General features: G+C 38.9%; 1 protein-coding gene and 1 long non-coding RNA gene across 3 annotated transcripts in view; one reads left to right on the top strand and one right to left on the bottom strand.

The window, feature by feature from the left end:
* Window positions 1–19,036, bottom strand: part of lrrc4ba (leucine rich repeat containing 4Ba) — a 53,480-nt gene extending 34,444 nt beyond the window's left edge. Inside the window, exons 1-2 of one of the 2 annotated variants that reach the window (XM_008416403.2) lie at window positions 18,892–19,036; window positions 16,057–16,102 (exon numbers count right to left, since the gene is read on the bottom strand). The gene's annotated coding sequence lies outside the window, so the exon portion shown is untranslated. Of the gene's footprint in view, window positions 1–14,137; window positions 14,254–16,056; window positions 16,103–18,891 lie in introns of those variants that run through there. The other variant, XM_008416399.2, reaches the window with a different exon arrangement.
* LOC108166505 (uncharacterized) lies at window positions 15–14,814 on the top strand. The gene is made up of 3 exons (XR_001776870.1): window positions 15–484; window positions 2,895–3,012; window positions 14,425–14,814. It is a non-coding gene; the product is annotated as an uncharacterized LOC108166505 (long non-coding RNA).
* Window positions 19,037–20,340: the final 1,304 nt, after the last annotated feature.

Raw genomic sequence — 20,340 nt, 5'->3', positions numbered from 1 at the left:
AACCACTCACCATCTTGCGTCTCTCCGTCACGTCAGCGGGGGTGCGGAGGGGGCTCGGGGCGTCCGCGGCCCCGCTCTGCTGCTCCTAAAGCGGGGAGCCGCAGCTCGCCGGAGCCCGGAAAACTACCCGAATCTCCCCGGTTCGGATCAAAACAGCAGTCACAATACCAGCTGAGCGTCTCCACAGGGGCAGACGTCCAGAATTAGCCTTCCTGCTCGATGCTAATCCTCCTTCACTGCTCCTCAGTGTGGGCTTTTCCCGGTAGATTTTCAGCCGGACCAATCAGCGAACAGAGTGAACGATGACGTCGATTTTCTGCGCTGTTTTAGAAAAGTGGTCTGCCTGCAGTTTTAGCAATATCAAGTCAACAAAGCCATTCAGTCCGTGTTGGTCGCACTTCCAAATGTCTATTTAGCTTCAATAGCGATCTAGTTCGGCTCCACAACGGCGAAGATTGGTTGTTTGCAGCGCAGGAAACTTCCGGTAAGCTTCATACGAACTGGCGCATTAGAAACGTAATAGTTGTCATGACAACCAAACGTTTGCGACTGAATAAAATGTGAAACTTCCGACACAGTCCAGTCCAGACCCGCTGTACGAAGCAAAGCGAAGAACAATGGGGTAGTTTTTACCAGGCTAGCTTGAAATGTTGTTTTAACATTTTATTTAAAGCCTTCTGCATGACAACTACTAAAATAATTATTCAACAATTAAAATAATTTAATAATAAATTATTCGCTAACTAGAATAGAGCAGTAACTAACCCAAAACTGTACAATATATATATATATATATGTTTTACCCACAACTCCGCAGGTGGTTTAGTTTTAGCTTCACCCAGTTCAAATTCACTAAAAATAATGCTATGTTACTGCATTTTAGGTAATAAAATATTTACTTTCTTATTTAAACAAGAAGCTGATTTTTGTATTTATTTGTATTGGTTTATTTTAAATAATATTTTTATAAAATAAGCTTAGGTGGTTTAATTAAAAATCAGTTAAAATTGTGGCAATTTTTTATCAGATGAACCAAATAATTGGTTATTAAAATCATAAATAGTTGCAGCCCTACTTTCAACGTTTTAATTAAAACAGTCTGCATAAAAACCAACAGGGAAGTTGAACCTGAACGCCTCACTACTGCTATAAAAATGTCAACACTGTGCATACTCAGTGAAACATGCCTTCAAAGTACTGTACCGGACTCCTGTCTTCCTTCAGAACCGCCTTAAATATTCATGGCACATTTTCAACCAGGTGCTGGAGCTATTCCTCAGAGGTTTGGCTCCGTATTTACATAATAGTATCCCACAGTTGCTGCAAAAGTTTCAGCTGCACATCCAGGATGCAAATCTCCTGTTGGAGTCACATGCCGACGGTTCTCCGTTGGATTGCGATCTGCTGACTGCGGAGGCCAGTGGAGCGCAGTACGAACTCATTTTCACGTACAGCTGCTCAATTTAAAACAACTATTCATTAAATTTGGGGGAAAAAATATTTATTGCACTCGGAAAAGTGCTGTGCAAGGACTTAGCCACCTGTAAGACCTTTGGGACAGTTTAAGGTACGTAGAGAAAAGTAAGAACCATACTTGCTTTACTGATTTGCCAGAGTCTCTTTTTCTAAAACAAAATGCACTAGAGGGATCTGAAAAGTTGCCTAATAAAGTTCCTAAGATGGTGGAAGTACGCATTAGAGATTAATTAAGATTTAAATGTTGCATTATCCTGCTGCTCAGATATTTACATGCTCCACAGGAGCCCACTGTTAACTGCGTATGTGTTTTTAACAGGCCTGGAACGATTAATCACAATAATCGCGATGAATCAAATATTGATATAATTGCCAACTGATTTGGTAATCAATGAATCATTTACTGACTCTAAAAAAGGCTGTGATTGTACTAAAATAACACAATCAGAGCAATAATTAAGCCAACATGTAATTACTAAAAACATGTTTTTCATTTAGATAAAAAAAAAAAGTCTTTGCCTGTAAATATATTCTATCCGAAGCTCAACCTGTTGGATAATTTTAGCTGGACTTGGTTCAAATTCTGCTAAAAAATCTCATATTAATCACCTTTTGCTATCCAATTATTAATCGGTTAATAGAAAATAATCAGTCTTGCTTTGTACTGATCTTAATTCAAGCAGAAATCAAACATGTTGATGTTAGAAGAAGTTTTTTAGCAGCAGATTTACACTTTGCTACATACGACCAAGTGTACACTGAAGGAGTGCCATATTATTACATTTTATGTGATAAAATGTTAACGCGGGCTGCACAGTGGTGCAGTTGGTACAGCTGTTACCTTGCAGCAAGAAGGTTCTGGGTTCGATTCCCGGCCCCGGTCTTTCTGCATGGAGTCTCCATGTTCTCCCTGTGCATGGTGGGTTTTCTCCAGGTACTCCGGTTTCCTCCCACAGTCCAAAAACATGACTGTCAGGTTAATTGGCCTCTCCAAATTGCCCCTAGGTGTGAGTGTGTGTGTGCATGGTTGTGTGTCCTGTGTGTCTTTGTGTTGCCCTGCGACAGACTGGCGACCTGTCCACGGTGACCCCGCCTCTCGCCTGGAACGCCAGCTGGAGAGGCAGCAGCACCTCCCGACCCCACTGAGGGACAAGGGTGTAAAGAAGATGGATGGATGGAAAATGTTAATGCATTTGTAGCATTGTGAAGCTTCAGTGGTTAAATACAGAATCTACAGAATGTGCCGAATTTTTTTCATCCGTTTAATCGATCAATTGTCAGAATAACTGATGATTAAGCTGCTTCAGTTGGATGCAGAATCATAAAGTCGGCCTTCCATCACCTGAGCAACATTTCCAGGTTTAAAGAACTAATGTCCAACAAGATCTACAGAAACTGAACCATGTGTTTATATTTAGTCACATTGATTACTGCAACCAACCAGATCCAGAACGCTGCCGCTGAAGTTCTGACTAAAACCAGGAAGTAAGAGAACATCAGCCCCGTTCCAAAGTCCCTACACTTAGAGAAGAGACGGTAAGATACTGATGTTAGTTTTACATCACTGAACCACCAAGATATTTGATGTATATTTGCTTGACGAAGGCATTTGTTGCTTTTTTTCATAATTGGTTAGTGTGCAACGTTTTTATCGCATGAAGATTTCTGAACTTGTCTTGTTGCTGAAATGTGCTGCACAAATAAACTCAACTTAAATATTCTCTCCTTCTCGGTTAGGACTGTAGAAAGTTGGTTCCCGGACATCTAGACGCAGAGTTTCTGCTCCGTGCTTGTGTTAGGAAGGGAACTGCACTGCAAAAACACAAAATGTTATTACCATATCTTACTACACTTAAAATAAGATAAAACTAATTTAAAATAAACTTTTCAGCAACATATTGGAGCTTGTTTGAAATCAATAATTCCTTAATATTGATGAAAAAGTTATACTTCCACTGGCAGATTATTTCACTTATTCAAAGTGAAAATATCTGCCAGTGGAACTATAACTTTTAAAAAATAAAACATTTACTTTAAATAAGCTCATATTTCTTGCTGAAAAGGTGGTTGTAAGTTAATTTTGTCTTATTTCAAGGTATTTGAACAGAAACTAGGCCTGAAATACTTGGTGGTAGGATTTTGTGTTTTTACAGTGTATGAAGATAAATTCTCCTCTCTTTTGCTTCTGTGCGTCAAATGAAGGGGAAAACGGCAAAATCTCACCAAGGATTTTTGTCTCGTTTATTGTGCAAATATCTCATTACTCTTGACATAAGATAAAACTAACTAAGTAACTTTTCAGGAAGATATAGGAGCCAGTCAGTATTCCCTTAATATTGATGAACCAATATATTGAATATATATCACAATGTCTTGTTACAAGTAGAACCAGTTCTTTTTTATCAATATGAAGGAGTTATTTATTTTAAACAAGCTCCTACATCTCGCTGTAAAGTTACTTGTAAGTAAATTTAGTCTGCAGTAGAAACTAAACTTCTTGGTAAGACTTTGTGGTTTTGCAGTGTGAACAGGTGTTCCTAATACAGCGGCCACTGGGAAGCAAACGGTGAAGGTGTGCGAGGAATCGACCTCATTGTACAGCCAGATCTGAGATTTATCACAGTGACGGCATGCGGCTTTGCTAACTGCCTCCTCCGTGGCTCCCTCCGGCTCCCCTGGCGCCGCTGCTGGCACGTCTGCGCGGCCTCCTCTGGAGCCAGCATCTCGCCGTGACATCAGCGCCGCCCCCGCCGCTGCCCCCGAAAATACAACAACCTCCGAGCAGATACAAAAAGGACATTTGATTACGTGTCATCTTGTGCGACAGCGCGCCCACGCTTCTCTCCAGGCATCTCATTGTGATCTCTTAGAGTGCCGTGGAAACCAAACCTGGCTCTGTCGGGCTGAATCACACGCAGCACGGAGATGAAATGAAATTAAAAAACAACGGCATCAGGGGGGGAGTAAAAAAAACCTGCTAAGCATCACACTTTGGTCACTGGGGTTATATGTTATCCATGTTTATCTCTCATTCGTGCCATCTACATCATCAATATTTATACTGTCATCATCAGTTATGGCAGGCGGTTTTAACAAAAAATCTGTTTCGCCCAGCTATCTATAATTACATTCCAGATTATCTAAAAATTTATTTTGACTATCCGGATCGGTAATTGAAGATATCTGCATTCACATTCTGACTGGTAAGAACAATAATTTAAGATTTCTTCAATTACATTTTGGCAAATTTATTTCACTGCATCTCAAATGATGTCAACAAATTCGTATTTTAAAAGGTCACACATCCGCAATTTCAATTTAACAGATCACAAATGTAATTAAACTAATCAAAATGTCATATTTTGATATCTGAAATAGGAGTTGCACATACGCTCTTTTGTGCTGCTTATGTATGGCAGGCCTTTTTAACATAAAATCGGTTTCATCTGACTACGGATTATCAGATGTCTAAAAAAGCATTTTAACTGAACACAGCTACATTTTGACTTTCCAAAATGGGAATTTAAGATTCCTGCTTTCACATTCTGACTAGCAAGAATAATAATTCAAGATATCTTCAATTACATTTTGACAGATTAAAATATCTCAAATTTGTCATTTTAAGGGTCACACATCCGCAATTGCAATTTTAGATATCACAAACATAATTATGACTAATTGAAAGTACATTTTTTGATGCCTGAATTAAGAATTTCCTTTTTAACATAAAGAAAGGAAAGTTTTGTTTTGTTTCTGGTCTATTGAGATGTTTGCACTGAAAACTGAAAGGGATTTAGTCAAGATATCTCAAATTAATCTGTAACAATCCTGTTTATTCCCCATTCCCAAAATGAAATGGAGCATTTTCCAAAACCTTTTCCTATTTTTTATCTTTATTGTTTTATTAAGATTTCAATATGCTACATAAATCTGTGATGTTTTGACTAGACCGAATGTTAATTCAAGATATCTGAAATAGAAAAGCTGTCATTACAGATATCTAAAAATTAAAAAAATGAATTTTAATTAGTCAAAATTACAACTGATTTAGTTTCGTCTGGTTGTTCGATTTCAAGAAATCCACAATTTGTATTAAACTAGTCGACTTTATCTAAAAATACATTTGAGATATCTTGAAATAATTTGTCATTCAAGTTATCTTTAATTAGGATATAGACTAGCCAGAAGAAAAAAAATCTTAAATTAACTTTATAACTAGTCATAATATAATTCCTGGTATCTGAAATATATGTTTGAAATAGTCAAAAACGTATTGTAGAAATCTGAAACCTCCATATAAATTAACGGTAAATCTGTTGTCATTTATACTAGTCAGAATGTAAATAGAGATATCTCAAACAGAAATTTTGTCATGTGACAATATAGTTACAGTTATCCTAATTTACTAATTTGTCAAGTTTTAAACCAGTTTCAGATGTCTGGAATGGAAGTGAGTCATATTTTATGCACAAACGGCCTGCCGTATAGCAGTATCAGTATGACTCTACTGTTGCGCCTGCAGCTAGCGGAGCCAGTCAGCGAGGCAGACCGAACCGAGGAAAGGCCCCAGCCTGACTCTGCAATGCTGTAGTGAGCTCTTATGCCATCACTGACCCGAAACAAACTCCCTGAAGACTCCGAGCCGTAACGCAGCCGAGCCAGCAGTAGCTGCGGCGCAGGGTGGTCAGGCCGGATCGCCTTCATTATCCAATCACATTTGCTAACACACACAGAGAGGAGAAGAGCTCTTCCTCTGACTCGACTCGGCATCCGACAGCCAAGCTCAGCCGCTGCATGCGCGACTTATTTAAAGAGGATATATAAATCAACACTCACATTTTTTTTGACGTTTTTGTACTTCTATTTGGGATTCTGCTGCTGCTGCTGCTAAAACCAACAAAAGCACTTTAAAAAAACAGCCAGTCAGATTTTTTTTTTTGGCCAATAAATTAATGTGTTTTAGTGTCTGGAAAACAATCAGCTTGAATGTAACGTCACAAATCAGCAGGCACTGCCGTTACCTAGCAACCCCGAAGCAGACCAGCCGTTACCTAGCAACCCAAGCAGAATTCCAGCACATATGGTAACAATAGTAACAGTAACAGTATAATATAAGAGGGCACCTTTAAAAAAACCCAAACCCAAAGTCCTCTTACAAAACCCAACTAAAAAAAAAAACAAAAGCTGTTCAGCTGGTTCACTGCTGTATGCGCTGTACAATGGCTGCTGGAAAAGACAACTGTATTATTGTTGGTACTCCTGTCATAGTAATAACTTTTCCTGGATACTAAATTGTAAATTATAATATTGTTGTTTTGAGACAATTTTCAAGTGATCACGTAGGTTTGCTCTCTGAAAGACCAATAAACTTTAATTATGCAGAAAACACCTCACTCTTGAACTGGAAAATATTTGAAATTTCCAATAAATAAAACAGAAATGAAAACCTCACACAACCAAATCCATAAATAAAATGGTTTATGAAAGGTAAACAAAATTACCTTTCAAAAAACATTAATAATCACAATGAAAGCTATCAAGCTCATTTTGATTAATTAAATGTGATTATTTAATCAATTAGTTATTGACCTACCATTCAGAAACCACTCGCTGCATTCTTGCTGGTTGTGCAGGAGGCTCCAGTTCTACTTTTCAAAGTTCTGCGGTTATATAATTGCATATCTGTCAGCAGCCATTTTCACACGTGAGTGTAAATGTTGAGTTGGGGGGCGTGGCCAGCGGCAGATTATTCTGATTTAAAGTGACAAGAGGCCCCAACACAGCTCTTTCTGAACTGAGCAGACTAAAATCTCATCATCTCAGAATGATCTGTGCAAAAAAACATAATGAACATGTTTTGTATAGAGCTATTCAAGGAAGCATAGTAGGTCACCTTTAAAAAAATCTCGCACCAAGTTTGAAATCTCCCCCAGGACGTTTACAAACTCACGAGGAAGGAAGAGCATCCTCAGTTCATTTTTCAGCTTCATTTTTCCCTCTCCACGTTTGGTCATGATGAGAACATATTCCTCAGGGGAAATCTCACCATTTCTAATTATGTCAATTCAATGGATTATAGCATTCATTTTTATGCAATTAACCATTCCCATTCCTCCTACTATATTCAGTAATTAATGCCCCGGACAGCCATCATGATCCCCGGAGGGCCAACACCCAGGCCTGGACGGGAGACTCAGGCAAACCAATCATGGGTAATAGTGCCCATCCAGCCATCGCAGGGGAACAGCGGTTCTGCTGCAGCCGGGTCACTGCACATGTGCTCCGCTGGCCCCTGGTTACTGATGATCGAATAGTGGCACATCATGCAAAAGAAACATATAAATCACTGTCCAAGTTTGAGTTCTTGGCAATATGTGCAACATAAACTGAGGTTGTTTTTCCATTATCCACTCATTCACTAAATAGAAAGTTATTTATGTGGGGGTGGGAGTTAATTGCAGGGTCTGTAATTAATTAATTGCAGTTTAATAGAAAACTACACCGACAAAATAAGCAATATTTCAAAAACCACTTTTGCTGCTAAATTACTGGTTAAATATGTGAGCTAAACGACAAACATTTATTATTTTTTAACTCCTTTTAGCATAACTGGAACACAACAAGTCTTTTCAGTGACGCATCAGATCATTTTTTGAAGCAAAAATTAATTCCCGGTAGGTCAAGAGAAGCAGCTTTGTCATCCATCCGTGTTGTTTGCAGATGTTGCTCGTACGTCAGATTTATGGGAGTACCAGAAACATGCAAACACAAAGGTTCTGGCTGGAACTACTGCATGTATAAAATAAGAAAACAACAATTAATCATGGAAGAAGAACGTTACTCTAATTTAGCACAAGGTGCTTCTTCATATTTTCAGGCTTCTCTCAGACCTCTGAGGCCTAAACTAACCAAGCTTGCTAGCATTAAAATGCTAATGTTAGCTTCTAGAGCTTTGTGATTCCAACTTCATGATGTTTTTATGTTTATTTTTTACTGCCGGAGTTTGAAATTCATGCTTCCAGGCATAGATGAAACGCAAAACATTGTTTTTGTGGACTTACTGCAAATGATGCAAAATGCTAATTATGGAGAGCCTAAACGATTAATCGAATTGTAATGAATGGATTATTGAAATAATCGTCAACTAATTTAGTAATCGATTAATCATTGACAGGTGTATACAGACTCACCACAGAAACTGATTTGCTGAAAGAACAACATATTTAAAGCTGCAATAAACCAAAATGTGCAAAAAACACAATAAAACAACAAGGCATAAGTTTTTTTTTTCCAAAAAGAGCCAATTTTTAATCTGATTAATTGATTAATCATCAGAATAAAAACCCTAAAGCCAAAGACCATGACATAAATCAAGTCACTATTTACAAACAACCTTTATATTTAGGCAAGTTATCTTTGATTTTAAAATGTGTTTGATGGTAAATCAGACAAATTGAAACATTGATTAAATGATTAATTGCCAGAATAATCCATAGAATAATCGGTTACCCAGATGTTACAAATCTAAGAAGCTTTCTTTAGGATGAGACATTTAATAACTAAAAATAGAGTTCATAACTTTTCTGTGTGGAAGTTGAAGCAGCTTGTGAAGATAAATACTGTGCAGCATAAAAAAGAATGATGGGGGAAATTTTATCAGTGTAGCAGGTTCTTAGCCAAAGGGGCTAAATCACGCGTTTGTTTATGCAACTCATTACTGGATTTACTTTGCTTGGCATAGTGAAGCATTCCACCACCACCGTGTGCAGGAAACAGGATGTGGTGAATCGTTTCCAGCAGAAAATCAGCCTCGTTTGGGGGGACAGTCTGCAGTTGTTCCTACAGTTTCCAGTCTCTTTTGGCTGATCAGTGACTCTCCCCTCACCCTTCAACCTGTGCGCATCAGCAAGTTGTGCCTCCATCAATCACTGACACCCTCGCTCTATGAAGAGATCAGCAACCAGCTTGGCCTGATTAGAGCGGTTCAAGTGTCATCTATTATCTTGGTCCTTCTCAGGAGTGGAAGAAGTCACTGTATGTGCCGAAGCCACAAGCAAGCTCACACAAATTTAGGCTAACGGCTGTTTTCAAAAAGTTTTTTAAATGGGCTGAGATGATTAATCAGATTAATCGTGATTAATTGATTATTGGGATAATCGTCAACTAAGTTAGTAATTAATTAATCGTTAACTGACGTATACAGACTCAAACAAGGCCAGGTGCTCGAAGAACAACAGACTCAGAGTAGTAATTAAGTCAAAACTGTACAAAAAATATATAACTTTCATTACAGATTAAAAAAAACTTTGTCTACAAATATGTTCAACCCAGTGGCAATTTTAGTTTTACCTGCTTCAAATTCTATAAAAAATACAATAACACCTGTTAAGCACCTTTTGCTATTGAATTATTGATGAGTTAACCCAATAAATAGTCAACAAATGATCCACACACTGTGCTGATGTTAAGTCAAGCAGAAAGGGCTGAGCTTTTCACTAAGAACGCAGATCCGTTCTTTCCAACAAATGATCAACCGTTCAATACAGGAAAGCTCCGTTGTTGCATTTTACGAAATAAAATGTTGATTTTATTTTAAAAAGGAGTTTAATTATTTGTTAGTTTGAATTTTAAAAACATATTTGTAGTGTTTTACAAATAAACAAGTGACAAATTTGTAGAATGTGTCATTTTCTAATCCGATTAATCGTCAGAATAATTGATTAATCGTCATAACAATCAACCAATTAGTAACTTTAATTGCAACCGTTAAAGCAGCAACAGATGCATCCTCTTGAATCCTTTGTCCTTTTACAGTAAGAGGACACAAAGAGTCGAGCTGCTCTTTCACCAGATTGGAAAAAGCGAGTTTTAATTTGAGAGATTCACCATCTCAGTTGACCCCACTGACCCTTTTCACTCCGTTTGTTTGTTTTGGGAGGATTTGCGCCGATCTCCGCCAGAAATAATCCCTATTAGCTCGAAACTCCTGCGGCGTCGGAGGCGCGTTATCTCAAAATCACACCCTTCCTCTGCAGAACAGGTGTGCAGGTGTAATTTAGCATGTCCCTGTTAACCTGCCTGCTTGTTTTCATCGAGCTCATTGGTCAAGCGATGCGCCACAGAAATGAAAGAGCAGCCTGGCCTGAACCCTCAAATGACTGAAATGGCTCAGCTGGCGTTTAATTTGTGAGGATTCAGCACAACATGTAGGACCATGTGTGATAAAGGTGACCTATTATGCTTCCTTTAACAAGTTAGCATAGGTCTACAGGTGACAAAAAACACGTTTGTAACATATTTTGCAGAAAATCATTCTTAGGTATTCAGATTTCAGTCTACTCAGTTCAGAATGAGCTGCTTTAGGGCCTCTTGTCACTTTAAATCCAAAAAAGCTGCTACTGGTCTCAGTAGCAATGGCTGCTGGAAAAGACAAGTGTTTTGTTAAGTCAACAACAAAACACTTGTCTTTTCCAGCAGCCATTGTAAAGCGCATATAGAGGTTAAACCAGCTGACCAAACGTGCTGGAGCTCCACTGTGGTTGCTAGGTAACGGGTGGGCTTCACTGGGGCGTTGCTAGGTAACGGGAAGTGCCTGTTGATTTGTGACGTTACATTCTGGAGATTCTGGAAAAGGCTCACTTTCCAGATACCAGAAACATGAACTTACTGCCAATAATCTGTGCAGCGATTTTAAAGGCAGCAGAAACCAAAAGGAAGTACAGAAACAGCCGACAGATTTAATTCTCAGGTTTTCTTTGTTTCTCTGTGGCTCGTTACCCAAAGATTACAGACAGAGTTGCTTGAGGAGGTTTTCTGTAAGGTTTGGAAACCTTACATTTTAAAACCTTCGTATGCCTCCATACTGGTCGCCTCGATGTAAGTAATGAGAGGATTCTCTCTGACAGAAAGACCAAATTCTCGACAATCTGCCCTAAATATTATAAAATATAAATATATAGAAGTTGAAAATCAACAAATCCTGGAGACATTTCAGCCTCGCTCTTCAGTGCAAACATGTCTTGATATGTGGAAAGCGCGTCCCCGCTCCCTCCACTGGAGGACCTTGCCTTTAAATATGATATTATGTGACAAGCTTCCCATGAAACTGTGGCCTTGCAGTGACTGGTGTTGCTGCTGCTGCACGCTTCATAATCGTCAGATGACAGAGACTCCCTTCGTCACAGCAGATAACATGCACAGTTTTACGCTCAACATAAAAAATTACCATCGCCTTAAAGTTTAGGACCTAGTGGAGCCGTAAAGCGCAGGCCCATAAACGGTATACATCATGGTCATTCTCTTGATGGTGGAGCTGGAAAAGAGTTTAACTTTACAGGCACCATAAAGAGCAGTGTGTGAATATGGTTTGCAAAATTTAAGCTCAAAATCGTTTATTATTGGCATTTTATCAAAAACGTTTTTTAGTGTTTTAGTCTGAGTGCATAAGACTGAACTTTGTGTGTTTTTGTATTCACCCCCTCTCACTCCTTCAGAGAGCACCTCGTCATTAAATACTGTCCACAGGTGTGTACTCTCATTAAGGCTGAAACGACTAATCGTGATTAATCAATAGTGAAATAATCATCAACTAATTTACGATTAATCGTTGGGATAGACGGACTCAGAACAAAATCCGGATTGCTGAAAGTACAACATACTCAGAGTGTTAATTAAGTCAAAACTGCCGTAAAATTAGGATATTTAGCATTTATGGTTAAAAAAAAGAAACACAAAAAAATCCTTTGCCTGTAAATATATTCTACCAAAAACTAAACAAGTGAAATTTCACCCAGTCAAAGAAAGCACCTTTTCCCATCCAATTATTAATCGATTAATCTAAAACTAATCACCACATCAGCCCTCCAAGCAGAAATATATGCATCCTTTGCTACAAATTATCAAACACTCACTAACTCTAGGTGTTTACTCTCTTATTTAAAAAGATTTTTTTTGGTTCATTTGTATCTCTTAAAGCAAATACACAAAAAGATAATTTTTTATTGTATAAAAAGCCTTAAACAAAGAAATCTGTAGAATGTGGCCATTTTTTATCCAATTAATCGTTTTTAATTAATCAATAACTAAAATAATCATTTGTTGCAGCCCTAAATCTGAGCTAAGGATAAATTCAACCGTTCTGTCCAAACCTGACGGGTTCGTTAGAAAACGTTCCAGAACAAACGGCTTCGTGCGACACGTCAGAAAGGGAAGTTTAACGCAGGATTAAATATCTCAAGCTTTGAACATTTCAAAGAAATCCAATCAATCCACCATCTGGACATGGAAAGAGGCAGAACTTCAAAAGCACAAAGTTACAAAATTCCTGGCAAATGTTTCTAAATTAGCAGCACAAACTCTTTATTATTTTTGAAAAAAATCACAAAAAAATCATGAAATCGTGGCGTGACTGATCAATATTCAATAATATTTAATTTTAGGAAGAATTCATCGAATTGAAGAAATAGGAATTAGGAAACACTGCCACCTGGAGGTGGGCGTTAGCATCAATTACGCCTGATGTTTTTCACCATTTTTGAGGAAAATGTCCAATAAGCCCCCCCAAAAATTCAGGGATCTGATAATCTAGAATATTTTTCAGCAAGAATCACAAAAAACTGCATGTACGTTTATGAAAATATCTTCAGCATAATTTAATTTTAAGAAGTAAGAAACACTGCCACCTGCAGGTGGGAGTTAGTATTACCAAAAACTAATGTTTTTGACCATTTTTGCAGAACATTTGTGGTAAACTTGCAAAAAAATACAAGGATCTGTTCATTTAGCGCAAATGTCTACAATCATGGAATTGCGAAACCCTTTAGGGACTTATCTACGTGAAAAGATGTTTATTATAATATTTAACTTTAAAAATAACTCAGCGAATTGAAGGTACGTGAAGAAGGAAACACTACCACCTGCAGTTGGGAGTTAGCATCAGTTAAACTCAAATTTGCAATAAACTTGCACAAAAAAGAGGAATCTGTTCATTTAGCGTCAATTTCTTCAACCCTGGTATCATGAAAAACTAGAGACAGATTCATGTAACATGGCAGCATACAGAAAAAAACTGCTTTGCTTTTTAAGCACACAACTGTTATCCTGAAGGCTCTAGAGGGCCACATAAGAAGTTACGGCGGGCCAAAATTGGCCCCCGGGCCTTGAGTTTGACACAGAGCTTCTTATTTAACGCACCCTGCGCGTAAAAACCCGCAAGCTGCCTGCGCGTTTCTCGCCACCGCCAAATCAGGGGTCATCGGCCAGGATCCGCTCGAGTGAAGGCAGAGTGAAGCAACAGCCTGACCCGATCGGGTTAAATAAGTAGATTTCAGTGGGAACCGCTTGCGCAACAGTGGATGCTGCCCATCTTATGATCCAAGGTTAACGCCAACTGCTTCAAAAACAACCAAACAGCGAGGAAAAGTTTGGATTACAGAGAGGAAATATGAATATATCCCGACATGTGGATGTGAGAGTCCGCACAGCGCGGGACTCACCGCATGGATATCAGATTACCGCTGCGCTCCGAGCATCAAACGCCACTTAACTGTCGGGACACAGGCGCGCACACGCAAAAATAAAAAATATAATAATAACAAAAAAAAAGCCATAATTATTATCATTATCACAGACACGAGCGTGAGGGAAAGTCAAACAGACTTACCATTTTTGAAAAATCTCGTAATGCCTTCATAGAGTCCTAAAAACGCAACGTCGCTCCAAGCTTTCCTCAAATAACCGCGTATTCCACTGCAGAGCTGCTGCCGACGCTGACTCTCTCTCTCTSTCTCTCTCTCTCTCTCTCTCTCTCTCTCTCTCTCTCTCTCTCTCTGTCTCTCTCTCTCTCTGTCTCTCTCTCTCTCTCTCTCTCTCTCTCTCTCTCTCTCTCTCTCTCTCTCTCTCTCTCTCTCTCTCCCCCTCTCCCTCCCTCTCGCTCTCTCTCTCTCTCAGATTGATTCAGCGTTTCCAAGTGCTGCGCTGCTGCCGCCGCTGGTATGATGGGAATTGTCTCAGAAATCTTCAGGTGGATGCAACCACGGACTCTTCCTGCAGCTGCTGCTGCAGTCTCATCATTATTTTAAATAGAAAACAGTCAAAACATATGCAGACAGCATGCATTTCATGCGATGTAGTCGGATAGTTGCCACAAATCCAGGGCAACCTCTCCTGTAAGGAGCATTTGCTGCTTGGCAACACAGCTCCACCTGTGCAGAGCGCCGCTGCCACTGCAGACACAATCACATTTATCCTCCCTGCAGGTGCATGTCAATAAATCACAGAATATTATCGGAAAGTTCATTTAATTACAAAATAAATATTCCAAGCATTGTTTCTGTTTATGTTGATCGTTCAACGCAAATTAAAAAATAAAGATTATGTTTGTGAAAATGTTCTGTCATGTGAGAATGTTTTAATCATGGAAGATGTTTGACTTATAAAAAAAACTAAAAAATAATCCAGAAGTGTTCTGGCAAAATCTTAAGAAATTTCTGAGCTTTGAATGTTGAGAATGTGCGAGAAAAAAAACTCAGACATGTTGAGATTAATTTCAAGAATTTTCTAGAAAAGCAAGTAAATTTCTGAGCCCCAACATTTGCAAGAAGAAAATTGAGATTTATCTCAGAATTTTTCTAGAAAAAAAAAATTTATTTCTGAGTTTCAAGAAAATAAAAAAAATGTAAACTTTTTTTTCAAAAAATTTCTGTGCTGAATCTCAACATCTGTCAGAATTTTTTTCTAGCAAATTTTAAACTTTTCACACTAAGAAATGTTCAAGTTATTTTCTATTAAATTTCTCATATTGGTCTCATAATTACTGAATTTTTGGCAAAATCTTAATTTTTATGTATTTTATGTACCATTACTATTCTTTTTATAATTGATTGTTCTTAATTTGGACTACGAGTCTGTAATAAAATCTACCTATTATGTCTTGTTGGAACTAAACATTTAGTGGAAGGAAAAACTGTCTTCCAAAAGGAGACTGTTTCCCTCAGTTTGTTTCCTTGTTAAATAAAGATTAAGTAAACAAAACATGAGGATGGGGAGCAAAGTTCACTCAAAGGTTTGGTGGAGGCAAACTCAAGTTTAATCAGTTCCTTTGTTGTTAAACTGAAAGTCGTCCCTTCAAAATAAAAGCCTAAAACCAGAAGTTAACAATGACTAAAACTAAAAGAAGGCAAAAAAAGGGATAAAGTATCAATCAATACCAATATATATGGTGATAGACACGTGATCAATATCAATAGATAGAATATTATAATAAGCAAAGTTGGTGACATCAACTAACGCTCTCAGATCTTGGTTACCAAGCAACTTATTCTTTGGTTACCTAGCAACAACCTGCTGAGTGACCTGTGCAGCAGCAGTGTAAAGTTTCCCCACAGTGCCTCATAACTGCTAAAAACTAAAAACAACAGCATGAAGTCAAACTGGATAAAAAAGGAAAAGTCACGCCACCAGTTTGGCAGTATTTCAGACAATTACAACAAAAAAAACTAATCAACAATTATCGATATCGACTGATATGAAATGTCGATATTAATTTATGGATATTTATAGATAATATCAGAGGCGTCTTACCTGGGCTGAGCAGGAAACGGACTCGGTTCTTCTTTGGTCCAAGAGCCTGGAGGAAGAGCGAGAGACAGTCAGTGATGTTTGGATCCATGTGATCTGCTGGTGTTGGTTCTTCATTGGCTGGCGAACTGGTCTGGATCTGATCCGCTTAACGTGAATCTATGGAGTGTAGTCAGCAGGAAGACAGGAGACCAGCTGAAGGCCGCCATTAAAGCAACCAGGAATCACATTGATGCAGTTATTAAAGCACAACTAGCCCCAAGAAAGTGGAGTGGAATCAACTAACTCACTCACATTTTGGTTACCTAGCAACTCACTCATTCTTTGGTTACCTAGCAACAAGCTGTTGAGTAAGTGGCGCAGCAGCAGTTTAAAGTTTCCCCACAGTGCCTCATAACGGCTTAAAAATAAAAAATTGTGGATTTGAATATGAATATTATTGTTTAGCATAAAAACAAAATCATCTTTATGGTCCTTTGTTTGCCAAATGAGATTAAAACATGTTCAAGTTATAAAGTGTTGGCACATTTGGCAAAAATGTAGTTATTATTAAATAAGCAAATTTGTTCTCATTATTGATGAAAACAATGAAATTGTTCTTGAATAATCTGTTGGGTTTAGTGAAATATGAATAATGAATTGGTTGCCTTTACCAATTTATGATTTGTTAAAATGATACTAGATTAACTGAATCTGTCCAGGGACTGGAAACTACACTGCAAAAACACAAAATCTTACCAAGTATTGTTGTCTAGTTTTCAGAGCTAATTACTTAATACACTTGAAATAAGGCTAGACTAACTTAAAAGTAACTTTTACAAGATATATGAGCTTGAAGTCAATAATTTATTAACATTGATTTAAAAAAGCACTAGTTCAATGGAAGATTATTTCACTTATGGGAAAAATATTGTGGTATAAGTGAAATAATCTGCTAATGGAACTAGTGCTTTTTTATCAATGTTAATAAATTATTGACCCAGGCATTAAGTGTAACAATTCTTTGCAATAACCTCCTTTATTGAACATTAAACAGAGATAAATTTCCTAGAAAAAACCATTTTAGGGATTTTTTTCATTAAAATGAACAAAAACATATAAAAAAAAGCATTTCTATCTGCAAAAAATCTATATGTGAGCTTCAATTGTGAATAAAATGAAACTTTGAGACGCGCTGTGTACCCGGACTCTGTGCTTTTCCCCTCCTGAAGGAGATGTGCGGCTGATCCACAGTGAAAGCAGTTTATCAAAGACTCCCCAGGGACGGATAACAGAGGAAAACGTAAAGGTCGACTTAAAGGGAAAAGGTCAGCTTGGGACTGATCCGTCAGTCACTTCAGCAGGGAATTAAAAGGGAGGCGGCTGATTGTTTGAAACTGATCACTGCAGACCATAAACGCCTCACAACAGCTATTAATTAGCAAGTTGCTCAGTTTTACCTGCTTTAACTCATCAACTCTGAGCACAAAATGGCCACTTTTTGACTAACATTCAGTTCTTCTGTTGACGTTTCACCTCATCAAACAAACTGATATCCAACAAAGATAAACGAGGAAATGCAGCAAGCTGTTTTCCTCGGAAACCCGGCTGTATGCGAGAACCGTCTCTGATTACTGGCAGCAACAACAAACATAAATTATTTGTAATAACTGGGAAGGTTCTCCATGTTTTCTCCACGTGTGAATAACGATTCACACTGTAGACATTTATTGAGCTCCCTTTCCAAACTGACAGGTGTTAGATTTGTTGTTGAATTTCTTTAAATTAGAGTGTAGTGTTATGCTTTTCTTTTTACATCTTTTAGCATACTTCTTGTCTTGAGGCATTAGCGCTAATAAGAAGCTTGCTTTCTTAAAGAGGTAAGGACAGGTCTACGGGCAAAATAAAAAAATAATAATTCCTGGTTAATTAAATTTTAGCCTGATCAGTTTAAAATGAGTTGTTTTAGGGGCTCTTGTCACTTTAAATTCAAATACACTCAATGTTTACACTCACACTTAAAAATGGAAGCAAACAGATGCGCAATTATACAATCGTACATCTCGGAAAAGCAGAAGTGGAGCCTCCTGCACAACCAACAAGAAATCAGAAAGTTGTTTCTGGGTGGCAAGTCAACAACAAAACTTTGTTGTCTTTTCCAGCAGCCATTGTACAGCATATACAGCATTAAAACAAGCTGGAGAACCAGCACGTTGTTAGGAAACAGGTGGAACTATGCTTGGGTTGCTAGGTAACATTGCAGCGCCTGAATGTGATTAATCAGGAAGTTTTTGAAAGACTCATTTTCCAGGCACCATAAAACAGCTGGGTGGTTATTATTAATCGCTTGGGCTCCTTTTAGAAGAAACTGAGACTCAAATGGATGGACAAAAATAGGTCCTCTTTAGAATACTTTAAAAAAAATAAAAGATTACTCCCTTACTAGATGAAAGTTTCTTAAAAACCTCTACTAATGAATCAGTCTGATGACTTAAAACACTTGTGTGACCGTGCCAGGTGACGGATCATGTTGACTTCCGCGGTCAGTGGTCGTAATGTAATGCCTGATTGGTGCACGTAGCGAGTCTGGATGCAACAGGGTGGCCGACCCGTTTCTGCTCCAGCAGACATGGAGAGGATCAGCATCCGCAGCCTGTCCCGCTGCTGCTTCCTCCCAGCAGCAGCGGCTCTTGCTCTGAGCTCTTGCATTGCGTCGCTCCTTCCTCCTCCTCCTCCTCCTCCTCCCTCCCCGCCTCCCTCGCTCTATTAAATTTCCAGTCACACAACAGTGCAGTGGATATCCCTCCCTTTCGCTAACTCTCACACACTCTCGCCCCTTCCCCTCCCAGTCCTACATACCTCAGTAGTTTGTGGAGGTGTTCTCGTCCTCCTGTATCTCTCCGTATCTTGTTATTGATTGCTCTCTCCCTTCGTTTGGCTTTGAACCTCTCAATTCCCCCCTTCCTCCTCGGCTTGTTATTTAAAAAGAGCTTCCTCACATTTTCTCCTCTTCCTCCCCATCCCGCCCCTGTTAGTCTGTCTGTGCTGCAGTGTCTACTCGGGCTGTGTGGTGTGGAGCGTAGCCTCCCTTTTTACTCCCTGGCCGTGGCGTGTTTGTGCAGCGCCAGCTCCGTCAGCCTTAACTGGCTGATTGACTGGACACCGCAGACCGATAATGAATAAAGATGGGAGGATTAATGCGCCTCATATGAAGACAAAAAGCAGACCTTTGAAAGCTGCTGCTGCTGCTACCTCCTCCTGTGTCCGGTTTGCTGGTTCAGTCGACCTCTCTAGACTTCCACACCAGTTGCTGTACTGGGCGCAATAAGTACCATTGACCCTTTGCAACTGCGTCACTAAATAATTGGAGGAGCCAAGATGGACGTCGGAAGTGAGGGGTCGGGAGTGTTGATCAGAGCGACCGAAATTGTTTCCCAAAGTTGATTTTGCCACTTTATTCATGGCTTCTACATTGTTCGAGTCGAGCTAATTTGTCTGTTAACGTCGCACACCTGGTTGGATCTCACAGAGGTCGGCATTTACAAAAGTTTGAAACGGCTAGCTTAGAAACAGACCCATAACTCCTCCCTCCCGATGTGTTGATCAAACAGCAACACATCATCGAGTTTGCCTGAATTTACACCACATGATTTATATCATTAAGTTATAAACACCAGCTCCTCTTACACCGGAGAAGCCTTAAAAACGTACAAAAGACGAGATGCTAACCAGTTTTACCATACACGCTAGGCTACATTGTCTCCATGGTTACCGGCGTTTAGCCGTACCTTCTTCATAATGCGATATTGGATATCCTACTTCTAATGGTACTTACTTATAATGTATATGAACGTTAACCTACTTACCTTGTAAAAAGTGTTCCCTGATTATTCACGATTACACCAAAGGCTGACAGTCATTATGATTGACAGCAGTTATCCATCGCTGCGTATCTTTCATTAAAAGTTATAAAATAGTCTGGTTTCTATCCCTCTGTTTGTGCAGCTGACCGCAGCATCCTGTGACCATTTTTAATGTGAAACCAACTAAATAAATAAACCTATATTAGGCTACCATATGTCAGTTTTTTGACAGGCTTTAGAGGAGCGTCTTATTGTTTTGACGTCAAACATGGCGGAGCGGCAGTTTCTAAGAGCGCGACTTCATGTGCAAAGAGTCAATATTGGGGCGCTACACTAAGGGGCGCCAGAATATGGTGGCATAATCATTTCCAGTTGCATTTTTTGTATGCAGCAGCTGTTTATGCATTGAACCCCGCACCAGAGGCCGCTCCAATACAGGAAGCGG

This window comes from Poecilia reticulata, linkage group LG8 (assembly GCF_000633615.1).
Source record: "Poecilia reticulata strain Guanapo linkage group LG8, Guppy_female_1.0+MT, whole genome shotgun sequence".
Lineage (NCBI taxonomy): Eukaryota > Metazoa > Chordata > Actinopteri > Cyprinodontiformes > Poeciliidae > Poecilia > Poecilia reticulata.
The sequence above is the reverse complement of the archived record's forward strand: the minus strand, read 5'-3'. Positions and strand labels throughout refer to the sequence as shown.